Source organism: Anabrus simplex, chromosome 14, assembly GCF_040414725.1.
Source record: "Anabrus simplex isolate iqAnaSimp1 chromosome 14, ASM4041472v1, whole genome shotgun sequence".
NCBI lineage: Eukaryota > Metazoa > Arthropoda > Insecta > Orthoptera > Tettigoniidae > Anabrus > Anabrus simplex.
In genome coordinates this window covers 84,141,033-84,164,801 of record NC_090278.1, presented here as the reverse complement: position 1 = coordinate 84,164,801, position 23,769 = coordinate 84,141,033, and the positions used below count along the sequence as shown (strand labels likewise).

Here is a 23,769-nt window from a genome sequence, read left to right as displayed (position 1 = left end):
TATTTTTCTCTCAGTGTATGACGTGGGTATTACGTCATTATCTAGTGGTTACCCAGTAAACATGGTTGACATGTCCTATATTCCAAGCTGTTTATCTACGGTAATTGAACAAGTACGCAGTAGTTTCACACCTCAACTTCCTCCTCGTATGATAATGAATGCACCTACCAGCATTTAAAATCTCCTGTACGTAAGATGTGAACGAACGAGATGTACAGTTTAGTCTGAAATTTAACTGACAAAAGAGGTCCAGTTAGTATTTTTTTTCTGACAAAAGAGGTCCAGTTAGTATTTTTTTTCAATCCTTACGAAATAAATAACAAAATATAAGTATATTTGGCATCTTTCACAAATTGGTATTTTTATAATACACTAGTGATGATAATGATGATAAAGATGATGATCGTTGTTTAAAAGGACCTAATGGTACGATATGTAACGAAATGTAATATCTAGAGCCCGGATTTTTATGCATTAATAGGTTAGATTACAAATTTCTGAAGCGAGCAGCAAGTATAGTCTACCTTCAAAACGATTATGCTATGGGGATTGCATAAACATTAGGGGTACGGCCCATCAGAACTCCTATAATTTATGTTACTTTTGCTACATTGTGGAAGAGCGGGTGGCCGACTCTTCCTATTAACCAAATTTAGTTTTTAATCTAACCTATTACGGCATGAAAATCCGGGCTTTGGTAATATCTAAAACGAATGGTGATGAGAAAATGATCGTGAAACAAAAACAATCAGTGGACCCAATTCACAATATATTTTTTACTGAGACGATGCTTATTATCTAAAGGGGTCCAAAATTTACACCACCGGCCGCTCACAATGGTACTAATCAAAGGTAACGTACAGTAGACTCGCATAATGGTACTACTCATAGATAATGCAGACCCTCAGTGTATCACACAATATGGTAACGCCCACAGGCAACACAAACCCATGGTGTTCCACACATAATGGTACTAACCACAGGCGTCAGCCAAACCCGTGGTGTTTCTCACATACTGGTACTGCTTCTATAACGTAGACCCATGGTTTTCCTCGCAAGGTTATAACTAGTCGCAAGTAACGTCGACCAATGGTGTTCCGCACGTAATGGTACTAATCACAAGTAATCTCATGGTTATAATAGCATTCCTTGGTCGCCCCTTTTAGTCACCTCTTACGACTGGCAGGGGATATCGTGGGTTGGTCTTTGTCTGCGTTCCCCTCCCACAGGGGTACTGAGGGAGAAGACAAAGAAAAAAGAAGGGATCTGACACTTCGAAAAACGAAGTACGGAACGAAGAAAGGCAAGGGCCACAGGGGGCGTGAAAATGAAAGACTCCCTAGGCCTCGAATGCTCCAATACCGTCGGGGTCGGAAAAGAACAAGAGTTGACCAAGGGAGGTCCAACAGGATAGATGAAAGTGGGAAGTCTGGCACAAATAAATGGAAGCAATGTTAGGACTAGGCTAATAGCCCCGTGGTCGCCAATCCATGCTCCCAAGTTGAGATTCCCTGGGGCCCCTTTTAGTCGCCTCTTACGACAGGCGCGGTATACCGTGGGTGTATTCATCTGCATCACCCACCCACAGGGGGAATACACTAGTGACAAGGGGCTGTTCTAGAAGGGAGTAACAAGTCAGCAAGCAATAATATTTGCTCATCAATCGCTAGACTGGTCTGATGCAGCTGTCCATACTACCCTATCATGTGCTAACTTTTCATTTCTAAGTAACTATATCATCCTACATCTACTCTCCCCAATCTGTGTTTGTCATATTCATACCTTGGTCTACCCGTACATTTCTTACCCCCTACACTTCCCTCAAAAACCATCTGAACAAGTCCTGGAAGTCTTAAGGTGTGTCCTGTTATTCTCTCTCTTGTTCTCGTGAAAATTTAGACAAATCGATCTCCTCTGACCAATTCGATCCAGTATCTCTTCATTCGTGATTCGATCTATCCATCTCACATTATTCAGCATTCTTCTGTAACACCACATTTCAAAAGCTTCTATTCTCTTTCTTTCTGAGCTAGTTATTGTCCCTCTCCAGATGAATGTCTTCAGAAAAATCTTTCTAATTCCTATATCAGTGTTCGAAGTGAGCAAATTTCTTTAAGGAAAGCGTTCCTTGCTTGTGCTAGTCTGCATTTTATGTCCTCCTTACTTCTGCCATCGTTTGTTATTTTACTACCCAAGTAACACTATTCATCTACTTAGTTCCCTACTCATAATATTTCCTGCATCCTCTGACTTCGTTCGACTGCACTCCGTTACTTTTTGTTTGGAGTTATTTTCATCTTGTAATCCGTCCCCAAGATGGTGTCCATACCATTAATTAATTTCTCCAGGTTTTACGAAAACACAGAGAAAAAAATACCATCGGCAAATCTCAGAGTTGTGATTTTCTTTCCAAATTACTCTGATATCATTTACACCCTGCTCTATATGCAGACAAACAGCGCCCTTCCCTCATTCCTTTCTGGGTTGCTGCTTCTTTATCATAGCCCTAAATTCTTATCACTGCAGAATGATTGTTGTACAGATTTTGTTTTCGCTTTCTAATCCCGATCACCTGCAGAATTTCAAGTAGCTTGGTCCAATCAACGTTATCGAATGCCTTTTCTAGATCTACGAAAGCCACGGACGTTGGCTTGTCCTTAATTCGGTCCTCTAAGATCAGACGTAAGGTCAGGGCTGCTGAGAGTGGGGTTCAAAGCCATTACCTCCCGAATGCCAGCTCGCAGCTACGTGGCCCAAACGGCGCAACAACTCACTCGGTATTTTAAAACAAGAAATGTCCAATTCGTTGGCTGAATGGTCAGCGTACCGGCCTTCGGTTCATAGGGCCCCGGGTTCGATTTCTGATCGGGTTGGGGATTTTAAACTTCATTGGTTAATTCCAATGGCCCGCGGGCTGGGTGTTTGTGCTGTTCCCAACATCCCTCCCTGCAACTCTCACACCACATATAACACTAACCTCTAACACAATAACACGCTGTTACCTACACATGGCAGATGCCGCCCACCCTCATCAGTGGATCTGCCTTATAAGGGCTGCACTCGGCTAGAAATAGCCACAAGAAATCATTCCTAAAACAAGAAATTAATTTAACGAATTTTTGAAAATGACAAAACGAGGGAAAGTTTAAATAAAAACATAAAAGTAAAATATGGCAAAATATGACTAAAAATTACTTGATTTACATCTCCATAATCAGGGGGCACGATAAGGATTGATGTAAGTTAACAATGTGTATGATGAACCAGTTGAAAGATGACAACAGAGGTAATTGACCGTGCGGTTGGGGTCGCCCAGCGGTAAGCTCGCATTCTGAAGATAGGGGATACGAATGTCACTGGCGGCAGCTCTGAAGATGCTTTTCCGTGGTTTGCCATTTCCACACCGGGGAAATACTGGGGCTGTACCTTAATTAAGTCCATGTCCGCTTCCTTCCAACTTCTACCCCTTTCCTATCCCATCGCCGCCATAAGACGTAAACCCCCACATGGCGCAACAGCCCCGAATGGCCTTGGCCTACCAAGTGACCACTGCTCAGCCCGAAGGGCCTGCAGAATATGAGGTGACGTGTGGTCAGCACTACGAATCCTCTCGGCCGTTATTCTTGGTTTTATTGACCGGGGCCGCCATCTCACCGTCAGATAGCTCCTAAATTGTAATCACGTAGGCTGAGTGGACCTAGAACCAGCCCTCAGCTCGAGGTAAAAATCCCTGACCTGGCCTGGAATCGAGTCCGGGGCCTCCGGGTAAGAGGCAGGCACTCTATCCCTACACCGCGTAAAACAAGTTGTAAAAAAACATCGAAATCAGGATCCTGGTTATGAAGTCATTACGTCTACGTCCCACCATGTGCCCATAAATTTGCCGCAGGAATCTGACTATCAGAGCACCTTCAATTATCACCGGACTGAACTAGTATCGAATCTGTTCAGAAGGCCAGCGCAATACCGGCTGAGCTACTCAGCCCACGGCGTCCCTGTGGACCATTACTGTTTCTAATCAGCCGGTATTAGAAGCGGGCGCCTTGCAGTGCTGCAGCACGCTGCAATTTGAACACCTGCGCGCTGCATGTCGGTCCCGGTACACAAAAGGAAGATGTGTTTTTCAATTGGAATTCAAGTGTTATTTCAACAAGCGGCACGACCTGTTAGACAATACCTCTCTGTGTGCTCTTCTCATATAGACAGAGCTGAGTGTTTGTCCAGTCCGGCGCACCTCGGTGCTCCAAAACAAGGTTTATGAACCCGCCTTCTTCAGAGGATTGCGCTCGTTTGGATGATGTGTATTGGCGACCAACTGAGCCTGGCATTGTTTCCACTTACCTATGCCAGCCTCACCCTGGACAGATCGATGATCATGATGATGATTGTTGTTTAAAAGGGGGCGTAACATCTGTGCCATCGGTCTGACATGGTACGAGATGAGACAGAGTGAAATAATACACAGTTTAAAAAAAATAAGGGAACATGTTTTGTAACGTCTGGTATGTGAACGTTAATTTGATAGATGGGGTTCCAATGGTCGTACAGCATACCTTGAGACCGCAGCTACTCAGGGTATGTCAAATCAATGTTATATCCATCTGTAGGCGTAGTCATGCATTAAACTGTCGCGTGATCCCTCAAAAGAACGCGAACAGCGGTGCGTCTGTGTGTCGTTGTGAGGTACACAGACTACTGCGGTCATTTGAGCACGTTGTGCGTCAACCAGCACATCCCATGACGCAAGGGCCGTCACTCTGACCAGGAAAGATGGAATTTTCGTCGTGTTGCTGTGGATCTCAATGTCTCTCCGTCAGTTATTCAACGCTTGTGGAATCGCTACAATGAGACAGCAGTTCACAAGGAGGGTTGGACAAGGTCGTGAACGCACGGCAGCCCCGCAGCATGATCGATATCTGACCCTCTGTCCGTTGCGGCGTCGTTCAGCAACTTCCAGAGAACTGCAACAAGACCTCAGGAAGGTCACTGGAGTCACGGTGTCTGACCAGACAGTAAGGAATAGGTTAAGAGAAGTGTCCTTACGACCCAGACGTCCTGTTCGAGTGCCCCGTTTAACGCAGCAACATCGCTCAGCTCGCTTTGTTTGTCCGTACCCACGTCAACTGGCAACTTCGCCAATGGAGATCCGAGTTGTTCACAGATGAATCCAGATTTCCCCTAACAAAGCGTGATGGACATCAACGTGTATGGAGACGCCGTGGTGAGCAGTACATGCCAAATTTTGTCCAGGAAGGCGACCGATTCGGACATGTTTCTGTGATGGTGTTGGGGTGACATCAGTATTGATGGCCGTACGGATCTTGTCGTCCGTGGTAATCTTGCTGTTGTGGCGTACATCTAGCAGATACTGCTACAGCATGTGTTGGTTGCTGCATACCGTGTTGGCCCTGAATTCGTACTCATGCACGACAATGCTAGGTCTCATGTAGCGCGCATCACCAGAACAGTCTTGTGAGAACTGGACATTCAAGAGATGGAATGGCCAGCAGTGAGTCCCGCCTTAATCCCATCGAGCATGTGTGGGATATGTTTGACAGAAGTGTTCGTGGGAGTCCTGTTCCTCCAGAGACTCTCCAAGACCTCGAACAGGCTCTCATTGAAGAATGAGACCTGATACCGCAATGTGACCTCCGTCGACTTATACGGAGCCTGCCACGTTGGTGCCAAGCTGTGATAAATCCTCTTGGAAAACATACACCATAGTGAGTTCTCCAACTGTGAGCCCCTATTTGGATATTTTCCGTTTGTGTTCTGAAAATGAACGCGAATCCAACGATGTTCTTTTGTATACTTCAATGGAAAATAATAATGGTTTAGGTGGTAATATACCTGGGTGTGGGGTATTGTTTTGTAGAGCATGGCATACGTTCAAAAACATGTTCCCCTAATTTTTTGGACTGTGTACATTGAAATTTAAAATTTGTACCCTCACTACGGTTTAAGGACAATGATCAGAAAAACTATTATACACTTAATCGGTGGATCTAATGTCTTATTTCCCTATAAAATATTTTTTTAAATAGACTATTGAACCCGTGATACTCCACAGCATTCGTTATAAATAGGAAGATAACTCGTCTTGATCTGCCTGTCATAGTCAAATTGTTTTGCCTGCCCTTTTCAGTAGTTTTATGAACATTTAATACCAGTACATAATAACCGATTCATTCGTAATGTAGTTTATAACTAAAGCCCGGATTCTTATGCAGTAACAGGATAGATTGCAAACTAATTTGGTTAGTAGGGAGTGTCAGCCACCCGCTCTTCCATAATGTAGCAAGAGTAACATAAATTATAGGGGTCTGATGGGCCGTACCCCTAAGTTTTATGCAAACCCCATAGCATAATCGTTGTGAAGGTACAGTACACTTGCTAGTCGCTTCAATAAGTTTGCATTCTAACCTGTTAATGCATAAAAATCCGGGCTCTATATTATAACACTTCTTTCCATACAATATTCTCTGTGCTTCGACCATTCAGGCGTATCTGGTTCTTAACATTTCCAAACAATTTTGGCCGAGACAGAGCAACCTACAATTGGCCATGAATGAATATTGGTTCCGGTAAGTAGATGCCCACATTTTCAAGAGCTTGTCCCTGCGTTTTATTAATGGTCATACAGAATACTAGTCGACTTGATACCTACGTAAAAAATCAAAATGAATATCCACAGCCTGTTTCCAGTCATACGACCGGGTCAGAAATGGAGTGAAGCCTATCACACTCCTCTGGGGCAATGATTAATGACCGGCAGATAAAATGATATGACATTCGTGACTGTTAATGGAATGATTTTTTTTCTCCTACAACTTGCTTTACGTCGCACCGACACAGATTTTATGGTGACGATGGGACAGGAAGGAGCTAGAAGTGAGAAGGAAGCTGCCGTTGTCTTTATTAAGGTACAACCCCAGAATATCCCTGGTGTGCAAATATAAAACCACGGAAAACCATCTTCAGGGCTGCCGACAGTGGGGTTTGAACCCACTATCTCCCGGATGCAAGCTCACAGCAGCGCGCACACAACCGCATAACAAACTCCCCGGTGGAATGTAAGATGGCAGGGAAAACCGGAGTACCTGGTGAAAAACCCGTCTCACTTCCGCTTTGTCCAGCACAAATCTGACTTGGAGTGACCACGGAACCCAGCTGTGAGAGGCTCTTTTAGCAGCATGTAAGTTATTGGGATCATCAATTGAGTCCATTCAGAAGCTGGGGAAGGTCAGAGAATCAAAGAGTATCCAGCAGAGAATAGTATTCCTCCATCATCAGGGGAAGTGTGTACTCTCTGGTTTAGCAGGTAGTAATCAAACATGGTTCCATGCAACGACATTACTAACAATGAAAATCACATAGATCAGAATATTAATGAAAGTGTTCCTCGCTTAGCAACCTGCTAAGTACAGAATGTATTGTGGGTTAGGGTAAGCCTTCACCTGCAATTATTACTGGAGTAATCATTTAATGATTTTATTTTATTATTACTCAAAGTTGGCTCAACTTAAAGACCTATCAATGTCTCATAATTCACCAGCAGTAATTCCGGAGAGAATGAAACAGAAGTGAAGCAAATGCGTCCAAAGCTGTTTTAGTAAACTCTTAGTACAGTATATAGATTAAAATCTAATACATTCGAATAACTCACTGCCTTTGAAGTTAAATGTTTTTAATTTAGTTTAAAAATTAAAACAATATTAAAAGACAAAAACCAACTAAAACATAATAAAAAATGTAACACAACCGTAGTTCATAGAAGAAAATTTCCGAAATGACTATAGATAAAGGTTCAATTTTAAACAGTTACATAATTTCAAGTATTTAGGATGTGTGTTCTCCCAGGATGGTAGTATAGTAAGCGAGATTGAATCAAGGCGCAGCAATTCTGAAGCTGTAAGCTCGCAGTAGCAATCAACTGTATTCTGTAAGAAAGTTAATTTATAAGTATTAGGATCTTCAGTTTGCCGAAAGTAATTAGAATAATACATTTTTAAAATACCTAGAATAAAAAACATATGGTGACAGTATTATATCCAATTCGAGCACCATGTCGGCCAGTCTACTGAAGTTCAGCTTGAAAAGCACAACATTTACGCACCCATCATCCCGTACTACAAAAATAAATACCAGCTGAATGAAGTAGAGGTTATCGGCCTAATGACTGGTGCTCGTAGTAGAATACCTGCCTTGTTCATAGAATTCTGGAAGAAATTCGACCTGCCTATGAACAGCATTGAAAGAATAGTTATTACCACCACGATACGTGGATCCGTACACATCCTGAAATCTCATGCGTTCGGACTTCGATAATTTAAAATAAACCCATATTACGACTATATCTCTATGCCATAAAACATTCTGTATCCTGATATGCTTTACTTTATCCACTGTGGCAACCCGTAATTGCGGTGAAGTCGTTGATTCCTTCAATAAATATAATTAGTTGAAAAAGAAACAACTTAATTAAAATAGTTATTTCGCTCTTGAAATAACACAATCAGATTCTATGAAATCACATTTATGTTTAACTTCTGTTTAAATCTTAATGACGGGCTGAGTGGCTCAGACGGTTGCAGCGCTGGCCTTCTGACCCCAACTTGGCAGGTTCGATCCTGGTTCAGTCCGGTGGTATTTGAAGGTACTCAAATACGTCAGCCTCGTGTCGGTAGATTTACTGGCACAAAAAAGAACTCCTGCGGGACTAAATTCCAGGCACCTCGGGATCACTGAAAACCGTAAAAGAGTAGATAGTGGGACGTAAAGCCAATAATGCTACTGGCTTTACGTCGCACCGACCCTGATAGGTCTTATGGCGACGATGAGAAAGGAAGGGGCTATGACTGAGAAGGAAGCGGCCGTGGCCTTAATTAAGGTACAGCCCCAGCGTTTGCCCGGTGTGGAAATAAGAAAGCACGGTAAACCATCTTCAGGGCTGCCGACAGTGGGGTTCGAACCCACTATCTCCCGACTGCAGCTATCGAGCTCGGTCCTTCATTCTCTTGCTTGCAGTTTGTTTCATTTCACCACTCTAATGTTGCTCACTGTTTGTGGCTCCTGAACCCCTGAAATGTTTGGGTCTTATTTCCGAATGTGGTTCGTGATGTTAATAAACCATCCTACCGAGCTCGATAGCTGCGGCCAGTATCCAGTATTCGGGACATAGTGGGTTCGAACCCCACTGTCGGCAGCCCTGAAGATGGTTTTCCGTGGTTTCTCATATCCACACCGGGCAAACGTTGGGGCTGTACCTTAATTAAGGCCAAGGCTGCTTCCTTCCCACTCCTAGCCCTTTCCTGCCCCATCGTCGCCATAAGACCTATCTGTGTCGGTGCGACGTAAAACAACTTGTGGAAAAAGAACATCCTTCATATGAGCCGCCTTTTCTATTGGACTTGTTAAATTGGTTGAAAATGTTTTTAGTGATCCTAATGTCACTCATTCTGAAGTGTCGGAGCATTTTGTGAGCAAGGGGATTTTTCTTTCTTTTTTCTCGATTTCCTCGGTGTCTTTTCTGGTTGTTGATCCTAGGCATTCTGAAGCGAATAGCCACTCTTATTTTTTTCGAAACACCATAAAGCGGATAATATGTAATTTACTTTCTGACGTTGAAAAGAGGAAGTTAATGGTTTTATTGTGTTTTAATATCCTATTGCAGGTTTAAGCTATTTAAATCACAGTTTATGGAGGCTCCGCCGTAGCTTCAGAAACAAGATAGTGGAGAAAATAGGATTAGAAGTTCAATGCTCCTGTCAAAAAGGATTCCCAGATGTCAACTTTGTAATCTGACTCTCCTAAGTGGTCGATAAGAAGCCCTGTTCTACTGGATATCGAGAGTAAACGACAGCTCTGAAGTATGGGTGAATTATCCGTGCCAAAGATGGTGCTGTCAGGGGACTACTTACAGCAGGGGTGCACAACGCGTCTACCGGCAAACCATGAGAGGTAGCCCGCAGAGGTCTGTGTTGAATGACTTGTTCTAGGGCACAACTTCTCTAACCTCTAACCCCTTGCACACGTACTGAAGGGAACAAGTGATCAAGTATACTGTAGACTGCACAACGACTCTGCTATGAGTTTTGCATAAACATTAGGAGTACGATCCTTCAGAGTACGATCCTAGAAGTTATGTTACTCTCGCTGGTCCACACTGTCGGCTGTCCTGAGAATAGTTTTCCATGGGTTTCCATTCTCCAGCACTAATGCGAATGCCTGTCTTTGGCTACACTGAAACCCCTGGCAATAAGGAGCCACTAATTTTCCTGATTATTATTTTCCTAGCGTGAAAAATATGCAGGATTGGCTTTCTTGCCTTACGGTACAAGATATCTAATGCCAACCCAGCAATGTAGGTCATTATGCTGACAACATGGCAAAAGCTGCTAAAATACGAGGGTAATCCCAAAAATAAGGTCTCCAATTTTTTTTAAATACAGAACTCTGTTCGTGTGGCTGTTGGTCACAATATTGTGAAGAGTGTTTCTCGCGCTGAGGCACTGAGGCAGCTGTTGAGAATGGAGCTCGCCTTGTATGTTACCGCCAAGTGCGAAGTGCGTGCAGTTATTCGGTTTTTGAACGCAAAAGGTACTGAACCGATTGAAATCCATCGCCAATTGACTGAAGATCGTCGAGACAGTCGTGAAGGTTGAGCAAATCATACGTGAAGATGGGCGGATCACTCTGAAATGATCTCTGCACTTTAGTTCCTGAGGTTTCCCGTAGCGCCGCTCACAGAATTTTAACGGAAAAGTTGAAATACCGGATGGTGTGCGCAAGATGGGTGCCAGATGAAAGATGAAGTTCACAACTTCAGGAACAGCATGGCGGGGAGATCGTATGACATGGGCATACACAAACTGTTACAGCGTCTGCAAAAAAGGCATCGAGCGAAATGAAGCTGTAAAATGATGTAAACCATTGTATGTATTTATCAAAAAATAGGAGACCTTATTTTTGGGATTACCCTCGTAGCTTTAGGAGGGTTGCATGTGTTCGGAAGACGAGTTTTAAAATAAATAGAAAACTGGAGTTAGGCTGTCACTATTCTAAGGGCCGCAGGGTTCTCAGGGTTTAGACTTACTTATTAGAAATAAAAGACCGATATTACTGTATGTGAATAATATATTTTCTTCAATACATCGTGGCCCACTCGGAATGTCGGTAGCAATTCAGTATAGTACAGGTCTGTGATATGATAAATGAAAAATATAATTTAAAAGTGAACGTAAGACTGACCACGATTTATTCAGAACGACAGCACGCGAGTCAACATACCGCCATCTTACAACAGAGTATGCGTGTGACGTCACATATTTAGCACTAATTCTGCCTTACTTTGAAGCGCTATTTCATGAAAACTAAGTTTGATATTTTCTTTTTCTTTTGACAGGTAATCTCCTCTGTTATTTTTGTCAATTTAGAAATTAAATATAATCGTTAGTTCAATAGTCTCTGCGATATAAGTGTTCTACCCAAACACTAAAAGCGTCTTAAAGTGTTTATTTCCATGTACCCGTTTTTGAGGAACGTAAGTCTACGTTTCGTGCCTCCTACACTTTCCTTACCTGTCACACTATACTTGCCGTCATTCCCACCATCCTTCTTTCTCTGTCCTCTTCTCTCCAAACGTGCCAGGAACCGGCGGAGTTAGAGCAAGTATCGTCTGTTAAGAGCGGGTGGGGCCGATATCATTAGATCCAGAGTGTTTAGGCAGTAAGAGGTTAGAATGCAAAGTAATTTGGTTATCAGCCCGCTCTTCCATAATGTAGAGAGATTAACATAACTTCTAAGGATTCTGATGGGCCGTACCCCTGGTATTTATGCAAAACTCGTAACAGACTCGCCGTGCAGTGTGGACTATACTTGTTACTCGTTAGCATTCTAACGTAATACTGACTAAATTTCAAGCTCTAATAATCATTATGATCACTACTATCATCATCATCATCACTCATTTTACTCATTGTTAAGCGTCGCGACCCCATCAAAATACGTTTCTCCGCCCTGAAAGATTTTCAGCTCTTCGTAAGGTCTGCTGAAAAGGCAACCATCTACACACTGTCCTTTCCCCCGTGATCCTCTATGTTCCACCTCCCCTTTCATGACGCATTTCTCAATATTTTCTCCGTTTCCAATAAACTTGTTCTCATTAGTAACTACAGGTTGCTTTGATCTGGTGGAGATTTTTGTTTTCTCGAGAAAACTGGTGTTATTGAAAATATGTTTGTTTGTAACAGTAACATGCATTTTTATACTGTCGGAAAACTGTGTGAGGTTTCCTCCAGGAAACTTAACGTTTTGTGTATTCCATCGAGAAAAGAAAACACTTTGAAATCAATGTTTTGCATCTGAATATTCCGGACGACCGATATTGTAAATGTCAATAATTGTGTGAAGTGTTCAAACCTCAAATTTATTTTCAATACAGATATTTAGTAGGAACACCATCGACTTCCACACTTTTGGCTTACACGAGAGTGTCTTATCTTTATGGTCTGATTTTATGATTTCCTTTCTCGAAACGAGAATTAATAAGCATATAAAAATACCACATTCATTTTATATTGTTAAAAAATTAAATATGTGAATCCCTAACACCAAACATCACGAGTGCTCTCAAAAAAATCCCTAAACTGCAGCCTTAAATATATGAGTAACTATTAAGGAAAATTTGCTCTTTCATGCTATTTAAGTACACTGATGTATGTAAACAGCAAGGCAAGATGGTGAAAGGTCATACAATATTTATAACTAGACCCTGAAAATTTAGGCAATGATAGGTATGAAAGATTGCAGAACATCAGCTGTTATCTTCAGTAAGAAATAACTAAGAATGAATAGTGTTTATCTTAATTCTGGAGAAGCGATAATGCACCCTGAAAGATTCCACAGAGAGGTGCGCCTGCATGTTTTGACACAATTTTCTTATGTCTGATTGTCCAGATGAAATTTTCAAACGATGGTCCGGTTCCAAATATATTTTATTGCGGCATTTATTTTATCTAGATACATCCTGGATGAAACCCTGGGTAAGATGTTAAAAAGGTTATGATAAACGTCAGTAAGATGAATTTTTAAAGTTTTTTAAAAACTAATTTTGTATTTATTTTCATTTTCTTCTTCGAATTTTCCATTGAAAGTTACTCTCGTACGCATGCGCGGAACCTTCGCGGGTATGCAGTTGTCAGCCAACGAAATGTCACACCAAAAATGCACGTGACTCTGTACAACAAAAGAAATCTTCTCATTTATATAAATTCTGATTTTGCACATTTGGGAAATACAGACATCTGTTAAGGAAGTCCGCTACGTCTTGTTAACGACTTTTACGGTTTTTCTAGATATAAATGCGCCGTAAATTTGTCCCACAACAGTTCCTTCACGAGCCAGTAAATCTACCGACTGCCGTATTTGAGCACCCCTACACCAGAGATCAAAAAGGCTAGCCCCCAGCCGTGTGAGCTCCGGTGTCTACCAACATACCCTCCGGGTTTGTGCAGAAATGGAATGTTTTTACGTGACACTCTGCGTGTTTATAATTGAAGCTCTATAGAAACCTTCCAAGCCTGTGAAGCCATAGAGGTTATCGATGTCTTGACGTCTTCGTTCAATCGTGATACCTCAAAGAGGAGATAGCAGAAAACCAAAACTAAGTCCAGGTACAGATCCCGCAGTTTGGGTCGCGGTAGTCCTAATATTAATTCTTTTTTTTTGTGTGTGTGTGTGTGCTAAACTTCCCATTGGTAAAATCAAATGATCATAAATGTCTTTCAATGGCAACACACCTAAATGCAGATCACTGATTAACAATGATAATTAAAGGTTTCGAATTCCCTAATTTAAGCGTCTGAGGTCCCAAGAGGTCCGAAATGTTCCGGAGGAGGAGAGGTAATAATAATAATGTTATTTGTTCTACGTCCCACTAACTACTCTTTTACGGTTTTCGGAGACAGGAGGGGAGGTGGGGATGGGAAAGATCTGGACACTAGTTTTACTTATCCGAAGTATGATAGACATACTACTTCTTCTTCTTCTTTTCCTGCCGCTTTTCCCACACCTGTGGGGTGGCGGGTGCGAACTGCGTCGCACATGTGGATTTGGCCCTGTTTTACGGCCGGATGCCCTTCCTGACGCCAACCCTCTATGGAGGGATGTAAGCACTATTGCGTGTTTCTGTGGTGGTTGGTAGTGTAGTATGTTGTCTGAATATGATGAGGAGAGTGTTGGGACGGACATATACACCCAGTCCCCGAGCCAGAAGAATTAATCAGAAGCGATTAAAATCCCCGACCCGGCCGGGAATCGAACCCGGGACCCTCTGAACCGAAGGCCAGTACGCTGACCATTCAGCCAACGAGTCGGACAAAGTATGATAGACATACGATAGGTATAATTATAATTAATAATTTCGTGTGGCTAATTCTAGCCGGGTGCAGCCCTTGTAAGGCAGCCCCTCGGATGAGGGTGGGCGGCATCAGCCATGTGTAGGTAACTGCGTGTTATTGTGGTGGAGGATAGTGTTGTGTGTGGTGTGTGAGTTCCAGGGATGTTGGTAACAGCACAAACACCCAGCCCCCGAGCCATTGGAATTAACCAATGAAGGTTAAAATCCCCGACCCGACCGGGAATCGAGCCCGGGACCCTCTGAATCGAAGGCCAGTACGCCGACCATTCAGCCAACGAGTCGGACCATACGACAGGTGAACGTTATAATTTGTTAGGCCCTGTTCACACACATACATTTTTTACGTCGCATCTTATGACGACGATGGCATAGGAGAGGTCTAGGAGTGGAAAGGAAGCCACCGTGCTCTCAATTAAGATATAGCCCCAGCATATGGGAAACCACGGAAAACTATCTTCAGGGCTGCCCTCAGTGGGGTTCGAACCCACTATCTCCCGAATGTAAGCTCAGACATGCACGCCCCTAAACGCACCGCCAACTTACTTCGTACATACTTTTTTGGTGTAATATTATTTATTTATTTATTTATTTATTTGTTTATTTATTCACCACAAATCATATAGATGTTGTGGATGGTCTAGTGAAAACGGGCAAGCCCCGTGAACATTATCTGCGTAGACAGGATGTCATTAGACGTAAACATTCAGGCATTTTGCTATTAGACATTACTTCCGAGGACTTATGGACTGTTTCTAAGTACACACACTCACACGAAGATGATATAATTTTAAGTGGTCCCTCACTTCGCGGGGAAGCGTGTTGAACTAAAAGGCCTGGTGAATAGTCGTAATTAGTGGTTAATTTGTAGGTCACGCTAATATAACAACATCCCATGTGTTTGTACACAGTTAGAGAGTGGGAGAGACCCCGTAATTTTCGCGTTCACACGAAAGTACGCGGCTGTGAGTGAAGCATACCTTCGGCTGAGCCAGCCATTGGGGGAGGGAGACCGGTCCAGTTTAATTGGAGATCAGATAAGGCGCGCCTGGCGGGAGAGGAATGTACTAATTTGCAGGTTAGGCGCACCGCACACAGCTCTCTCTCTCCTTGCGTGCTCGAATCTTTTTTTTTTTCTTCAAGGTTGAGCTGGACCTTTGTAGTACTGCATTCAGAAGACATGGAATATACTGCATAATGCATACAGCTGGAGTTTACTACGTGTATTGCATCAACTTTATTATTATTATTATTATTATTATTATTATTATTATTATTATTATTATTATTATTATTATTATTATTATTATTATTATTTTCGGTGAGGCCTGCTAAGGACCACGCGCCAATTTCAATTCAGTTCTTCATACTTTGTTGTTTTCTCTTCCGCTCCTTCCAATATTCTTTCATCCTTTCACTATGCTGTTTCCTTCTGTCCTCGGACCACTTCGCGCCAGGCTTCTTGTTCAATCTTCCTTAGAATCCTTCCATACTTACTACCCACTTTCTAAAAATTTCTCTGTCCATAGTTTCTTCTTCTCTTATATTATATTATTTCTTTCTAAATCTTTCCTTACTTCTTGAATCTAGCTAGTTGTTGCCTTTTTGTTCCAAAGTACTTGAAAATCCATTTTGTTAATCTGGAATCATCCATTCTGTAAATAGGTCCGAAAATAACTTGTATTATTATTATTATTATTATTATTATTATTTGCCTCTGTGGTGTAGTCGTTAGTGTGATTAGCTGCCACCTCCGATGGCCCTCGTTCTATTCCTGGCTCTGCCGCGAAATTTGATAAGTGGTGAGGGGGCTGGACCTGGGTCACTCCGCCTCAGTAGAGGGGGTTCGATTCCCACCGCAGCCATCTTCGAACGGCCGCTTCCTTCCCGCTTCCTTGTCTATCCCGTCTAATCTTCCCATCCCCCTACAAGGTCCTTGTTCAGCATAGCAGATGATACCGCCTAGGCGAGGACTGACTGGTCCTTCTTTCCAGTTGTATCCCCGACCCAAAGTCTCACGCTCCAGGACACTGCCCTTGAGGTGGTAGAGTTGGGATCCCTCGCTGAGTCCGAGGGAAAAGCCAACCCTGGAGGGTAAACGGATTAAGAAAGAAAGAAAGAAAGAAAGAAAGAAAGAAAGAAAGAAAGAAAGAAAAAGAAAGCCTGTCATTTGTAATGTAATTTTTACCCCCGAGGACACTACGTGTTAGAAAATTGCCGGGGTGAGTGGCTCAGACGGTTGAGGCGCTGGCCTTCTGACCTGAACTTGGTAGCTTCGATCCTGACTCAGTCCGGTGTATTTGAAGGTGCTCTAATACGTCATCCTCGTGTCTGTAGATTTACTGGCACATAAAACAACTCCATGCCTTTGCTGGCGGGACCTAGTGTTTACAGTGCACTGTGTCTTCTCTGGTATGGGCTAGAGCAATCTTGTTACTTTCATTGATCTGTCTCAGCTTTATCCTTGGCTTTGACAAAATGAAAGTGACTGAGGTATGAGCGATGCTAGTAATGCCATTCCTTCTGCAGCCAGTCCCTGCTATGAATGGTGTGAAAATATTGCTCATAGGGTCGGTTGGTGCATGCATTTCAGTGGGCTTGGCTGATTGATATGTAATGGCAACTTCTGGCTCGGTGAGGAAAGCAACGGGAAACTACCTCACTCCTCATTTCCCTAGTACGCCTCTTCAGTGATGCCTAGGCCATCTATGACAGCTGATGGGCGGAGCTGTTGAGGATCCAACCAGCCTTCGGGATGAGGACTAAACATACATACAAAACAACTCCTGCGGGACTAAATTCAGATACATCGGCGTCTCCGAAAACCGTAAAAGTAGTTAGTGAGACGTGAAGCTACTATTATTATTATTATTATTATTATTATTATTATTATTATTTAATAAAATTGTTTCTTGTTTAAAGGGGACCAACATGTGGGTCATTGGCCCTGTAATACAATTGTGATTCTACTTTTCCCCGGCTTGAAATGTATAAATGAAATTGAAAATCCACAGCATGTTTCAAGTATTCGACCGGGTCAGGAATGGAATGAATGAAGCGCCTCATCTAGCGGCGAGGATAGAAATTGTGCCGGCTGCCGAAGCTTGACGCACTACTATGGGGAAATGATTAATAACTGACAGATCAAATGAAATATTATTGGAGAGTTTTCCTGGAATGAACGATGACAGGGAAAACCGGAGTACCCGGAGGAAAACCTATTCCACTTCCGCTTTGTCCTGCAAAAAATTTGACATGGGGAGACTGGGATTTGAACCAGGGAATCCAGGGGTTAGAGGCCGGCGCGCTGCCGCCTGAGCCACGAAGACTAACAGAACAAATTTATACTGATGAAAAATTGGGATAATGAACAGAAAACATACGAAAATGTATGTAATAATGTTCATGTCATTCATATTCTACCATTTACAATAAAATTGTATTTACTGAAATACATTTCGTCTTAGTCTCCCTTTTCCATTATTACTTTTCTTTTTGACATACCTCTTATGGCGGGGGGCCATCCGAACATTTGCGTAATGTGGCGCAAGAAAACGTGTGATAGTAGCGTAACCATAGCAACCGTGCAGGCTGTGATGTAAGGTAGGTTACCTAGCAACCGTGCAGGCTGTGATGTAAGGTAGGTTACCTAGCAACCGTGCAGGCTGTGATGTAAGGTATGTTACCTAGCATCCCTACAGGCTGTGATGTAAGGTAGGTTACCTAGCAACCGTGCAGGCTGTGATGTAAGGTAGGTTACCTAGCAACCGTGCGGCAGTGATGTGAAGTACTGATGGATGGTCATGACAGAGACATACTATAAAGACACTTTAATTAAACAGGCCTCATCTCATCATACTCTACCAAACTCCTTATTTCATTTGTGGTAGTTTCATAGGCCCTGACTCAGTTTCCACCTTTTAATGCACTGAATCCTACACTTGTCTACCAAATTACAAACAGGTGTCTCTCGAAACCATTAACAGTTAACAATTTGAATTTCATTTATTGAAAGACATATCTGTGTTCATTTGATTTCTCCAAAGCAAAGTAGACACTATTTATTTATTTTTAAAATTTGATTATACAAGTCCAAGTTTCAGAGGCGCAAGTGGCTAAACTCAAAACAAAACCTTTTTACAAATCGTTTTGTAGTTTTGAGTGACGCATTTCTTGATGTTAACAGCTTTCTCTTCTCGAAAAAATGCTTTGTTGACTTGCACTATTCTGCACTTTACATCAACTGTACTTCTTCCATCCGATGGTATAGACCTCCTCATTGCTAGTTGAACAGTAACCGTTCTCCGTCTAGATTACTTGCGCTCTCTCTTTTCGGTCCCCCGAGCACTTTATGAAGTTCATTTTCTTCCTGTTTACCTTCATGTTGAAGTTACTGTTCAGTATGTGGTTCATAAGGTGTAGTGCGTCTCGCAGCTCCTCTTCGTCATTTCCCAGTAAAGCAATGTCATCTTCAAGACCATGATACCACTCCCGCTGCTTTCTGAGAATTATTTCAACGCATGCTCTACGTACAACCTGAACAATAGTGGAGCCAGTCCTGATCCCTGGGGAACGCCTTCAAGTCCTTCCGAGCGATTATGAACCATTATACGAAAAACTTAACATTTTACATCAATAAAAGTGAAGGATGCACGTGCAGCACTTTCACTCTGTCACAGCATTTTCCATCAGCATCTCATCTAACGTTGCCTGTTCTTCCACGTGTCCGGACAAGTCTTCACCAAAGTACAGTATTGTAGTAACGAACTTCTAGTCGCTCATTAAACATTCCCAACCATAAGCCCTTTCCTGAAGAATGCAAGAAGAAAGAAAGGTTTAGTAGGACCGGACCGCCTTATGTGTGTCCCCCTCTACCTCACCGGGAAAACAAGATAGCATCAAGGTGCGTACACAAGCCAAATTATCGCTTGTTACGGAGAGCGCTCGCATTCAAAAGAAACCAACCTCTCACTCTCACTCCGCCTTGTGGTGCATCCAACCAAGTAAGGCAGATATTACGCCTCTATTCAACATATCATTAGGTTGAAACCACGGCACAAGGGGACGTGTGACGGGGACAGAGCAGTTCATGTAGTATCCTCCCTTCGGAAAGAAGATGTAGTCACTCTCCTCCCCAGGAACTATCATAAATACAGCATACATCTTCATTACAGACTGTTAGCGTGAATAATGTTAGAATGCAAACGTATTTAACCAAGGTGCAATTGCCTTCTACCCGCACAACAGTTCTAAAGTGAGATTTGCCTAACTATTAGCGATCTGAACTATCAAAACCCCTCAAATGCTCCCTAACTTTAGAGAGGCTAGATGGTACTTGCTCCTTGTTCAGATACGTTTGTATTTTAAGTTATTAATGCCTAAAACTCCTTTGCATAGGACAATAGAGAAGAAGCCTAAGAGGATTTACTGTCACGTTAGGAAAACCAAGTCGGAACAGGTAGACCATTTCAAGTATTTAGAATGCGAATTCTCCCAGGATGGTAGTATAGTAAGTGAGGTGCAGTAAAGCTAATGCCATTAGCTAGGAGTTGCTATCAACAGTAAGAAATAAGACAGCTCTGAGACGAAATTAGGCTATTCTTTCATCGGTCTATTTTCAGTCCGTCTTGGCTGTACAGGAGTGAAAGATGCGTATGTTGAGTAAGCAGCCCGAAGGCTGTTTATTTTACAACTTGCTTTCACCGCCACAGATAGGTCTTATGGCGATGGTGGGAGGATAGGAAAGGCCCAGGAATGGGAAGAAATCGGCCGTGGCCTCACGGTACAGCCCCAGCATTTGCCTGGTGTGAAAATGGGAAACCACGGAAAACCATCTTCAGGGCTGCCGGCAGTGGGACTCGAACCCACTATATCATGGATGCAAGCTCACAGCTGCGCGCCCCTAACCACACGGCCAACTCGCCCGGTGAAGGTTGGTTTAATCCTTAATACCTCCTGTCGTAGATGGCCTATACATCACTGAAGAGGTGTGCAAGGGAGTGACGTAGTTTCCCGCTGCGTTCTTCAGAGAGCCACAAGTTGCTATTACATATCGGTCTCCATTGCAAGAAGGGTGATGGTGGTGATTATTATTTTAAGGGGAAGTACAATCAGGCAACTATCCTCCATTAAAATGAGTCAGAGGTGGGGAGGGAGGCGATCGACACTTCGAAAAATGAAGGTATCGGCCGAACAAAGACAAGGGCGCGAAAATGAACGACTTCGTAGGATTCGCAAACAAAATACCGTCGGGATTGGAAAAGAAGAAGAGTTGACCAAGGGAGGTCGGACGGGACAGATGAAAATGAGGAGCCTGGCACAAGGAATCATTAAAGCAGCAAGAATGGTTGGTCTTATAAATAGCAGGAAATCACAATGAATATACAGAGGCTACGTTTGGAATGAACTTCATAGCTTTAATGGCTATGGCCTCCGGAGAAGCCTGGTGAAGATCTTTCGACCTACAAGTCTGTGAGGATGAAATTAATATTGAAGCTGCCACAAACACAGCGTCCCCAAGACAGGGGGGTTCAAATTATCGGGCTGGCCGGGAATCGAACTCGAGGCATCTTGAACCAAGAGCAAACATGCTTAAGCAGTTAGCCACGAAGGATGAGATCTTACCTAGGATTAAATGTAATGTTGGAGACGGCACAAACATACAGCTCCCAAGAAAGTGCAGGGTCAAATTTCTGGAACTGGAAACCGGACCAGTGGCGCCTTGGACCATTTAGAGCACTTAATCACGATGACAGAGATGAAACAGTGTTTAAGAACTGGCATCAGTGTTAGGTTAATGGAGAACAACAGACTCCACCATTAAGCGCAGGAAACAGAAGGAACGCAGGACAATGGCGGCTACTCAGTTGTTATTGATTTAAAGATAAATAGTGTGAATGCAACGAGGCGACGAAGCTGCAGGCGATTAGTTCACACACAGAGGCTTACAGACTTTACGTACTTAAAGGTGTAACAGGACGTACCACTGTTGGGTAGCGTCGTCCGCATAGCCGCCTTTCTCATTGGGATGCTAAACTATTCCACGTGCAGGTGCTAAGCGGACAAATAAATTAAAACATCATTAGTTGTTAACTACTTTAAACGTTTGTTAACCTGCAGCATTTCGTCCAAGGCCAGAGAGATGACTTTCCAGAACTCAGCTTGCAAGGGTAATTTGATCTACTAACTCACCACCTTACAACAACAACAATAATAATAAACAATGATATTTCATTTAACGATTTCAAAGAACCTCGAAATTTATCGCACATTTCCGTTGATAATTTTTTTCCGAAACCTTATTCTTCGTCCTATAAATAAATATTTGCCCTAAACTGTCCTCTTAAATTCCAGCTTTAACTTCATATTATAATCTTTCCTACTTTTAAAAGTTCGGCTTAAGCTTATTCGTCTACAAATGTCATTCTACGCCAACTCTCCTCCAATAGCTCGGAATATACCGTTTAGTTGAACATCTCTTCTCCTTACTCCCAGGTCTTCCCAGCACAAATTTGCAAAGTTTTCGTAACGCTACTCATTTTTCAGAAATCACCCAGAACCTTTTTAGATATTTTCCAGTTCTCGCATTAAGTAGTCTTCACGAGAGTCCCATAATGGTGAACCATACTGTAACTGAAGCCTTACCCGAGACTTGTACATCCTCTACTTTGGATCCTTACTGCAACCCACAAATACTCTCATAACTATGCGAAGAAATGTCTAATCGTTCTTAACAGCCTCGTTAATATGATTACCCAATTCCTTATATTAACACCTAGCTACTTATAATGTTCCCCACGAGGTACTATCACCATACAACACAGTAATTAAAACAGAAGTATTTTCCTCTTTATGAAACAACTTGACTTTCATCCCACTTACCATCACGTCACTGTCCGCTGTCCATCTCACAACACTGTCTAGGTCCCCCCGCAATCGCTCACAATCCTACAAATGATTTTCTACTATATACAGTACAACATCTTCCGTGATTTCAGTCCTTCACCCATATCTCTTATACAAATATAAAAAACAAAGGTCCAATAATGGCGCCCTGAGGGACCCCATTCTTAACCATTACAAGATAAGATAATGCTTCACCTACTCGTTCTCTGAATTCTATCTTCTAGAAATTTAGCCAACGATTCTTATCTAGTCCAATAACCCTCATTTTCAACAGGAAGCTCCCCTTGGATAGGACAATAGCGATACAGTCCATTTGGCATCCCGAATCTAAAATATCTGCTATATCTTACTGGAATCCTACAATGTGAGTATTTCCTCAACCCGAATTGCCTTCTAGCAAACCAGTTGGTAATTTCACAAACATAATGCGAACTTAGAAACACACAATAATAATAATAATAATAATAATAATGAAATGGCGTATGACTTTTAGTGCCGGGAGTGTCCGAGGACAAGTTCGGCTCGCCAGGTGCAGGTCTTTGGATGCGACTCCCGTAGGTGACCTGCGCGTCGTGATGGGGATGAAATGATGAAGACGACACATGCACGCAGCCCCCGTGCTAGCGAAATTAACCAATTAAGGTTAAAATTCCCGACCCTGCCGGGAATCGAATCCGGGACCTCTGTGACCAAAGGCCATCACGCTAACCATTTAGCCATGGGGCCGGACATAATAATAATAATAATAATAATAATAATAATAATAATAATAATAATAATAATAATAATAATAATAATAATAATAATAATTGTACCGGGCGGTACACCTCCACGCCGCTAATTTAAAATTTGCGCCAGTTGAAACTCCTCTGCTGGAGGAAGTCTGAACTTTATATACGCTATTAATTCGCTACCTTCTCAAAGGATGTCACCACGTGGAAAATTTTGAGTTTTTGAACTGTGTCATTTTTGATGTGTTTTTGTTTTGCTTGAAGTAAGAAGTGTGAACTTTCTCTTCTAGAGGACACTACTGAAGATCAACAATAGTGCACCCTAGTGCGAAGTCAAAGAACTATTTTGTTGGAGAAATTTTTATTTCAAATGTTTGTCTTTGCTAAATTTTTTTCAGTTATTGGTTAAGTTGGCTGTATACCCCTCTCTTTCCCCTTGTTTTGCATTTAACCAATCCCGAATTTCTGTTATTAATTTCTGACCAATCGTAGGTATCTTCCCCCAACTTGAATATGTTGCTGTATCCTACCCAATAAAAAGTTTGTGGGAGGGTGTTTTCATTCCCCTGACACCTAGAACCTTCCGCGAGAGGATATAAACTGCTGATTTTAGGGTCTCCGGGCCACTTCTGTTCCATCTTTCAGTGTATTAAGTACATAGCAAGAGGCGGGAAGCGCCTCTTTCCTCGGCAGCGGTCAACAACAAGGTAATGGCCG

General features: G+C 42.5%; 1 protein-coding gene across 1 annotated transcript in view; it reads right to left on the bottom strand.

Annotated features, from left to right (window-relative positions):
• Sulf1 (Extracellular sulfatase Sulf1) overlaps positions 1–22,327 on the bottom strand; it is a 478,228-nt gene extending 455,901 nt beyond the window's left edge. Inside the window, exon 1 of the mRNA XM_067158244.2 lies at positions 22,298–22,327. The gene's annotated coding sequence lies outside the window, so the exon portion shown is untranslated. The remainder of the gene's footprint in view (positions 1–22,297) is intronic.
• Between the last annotated feature and the right edge of the window lie 1,442 nt (positions 22,328–23,769).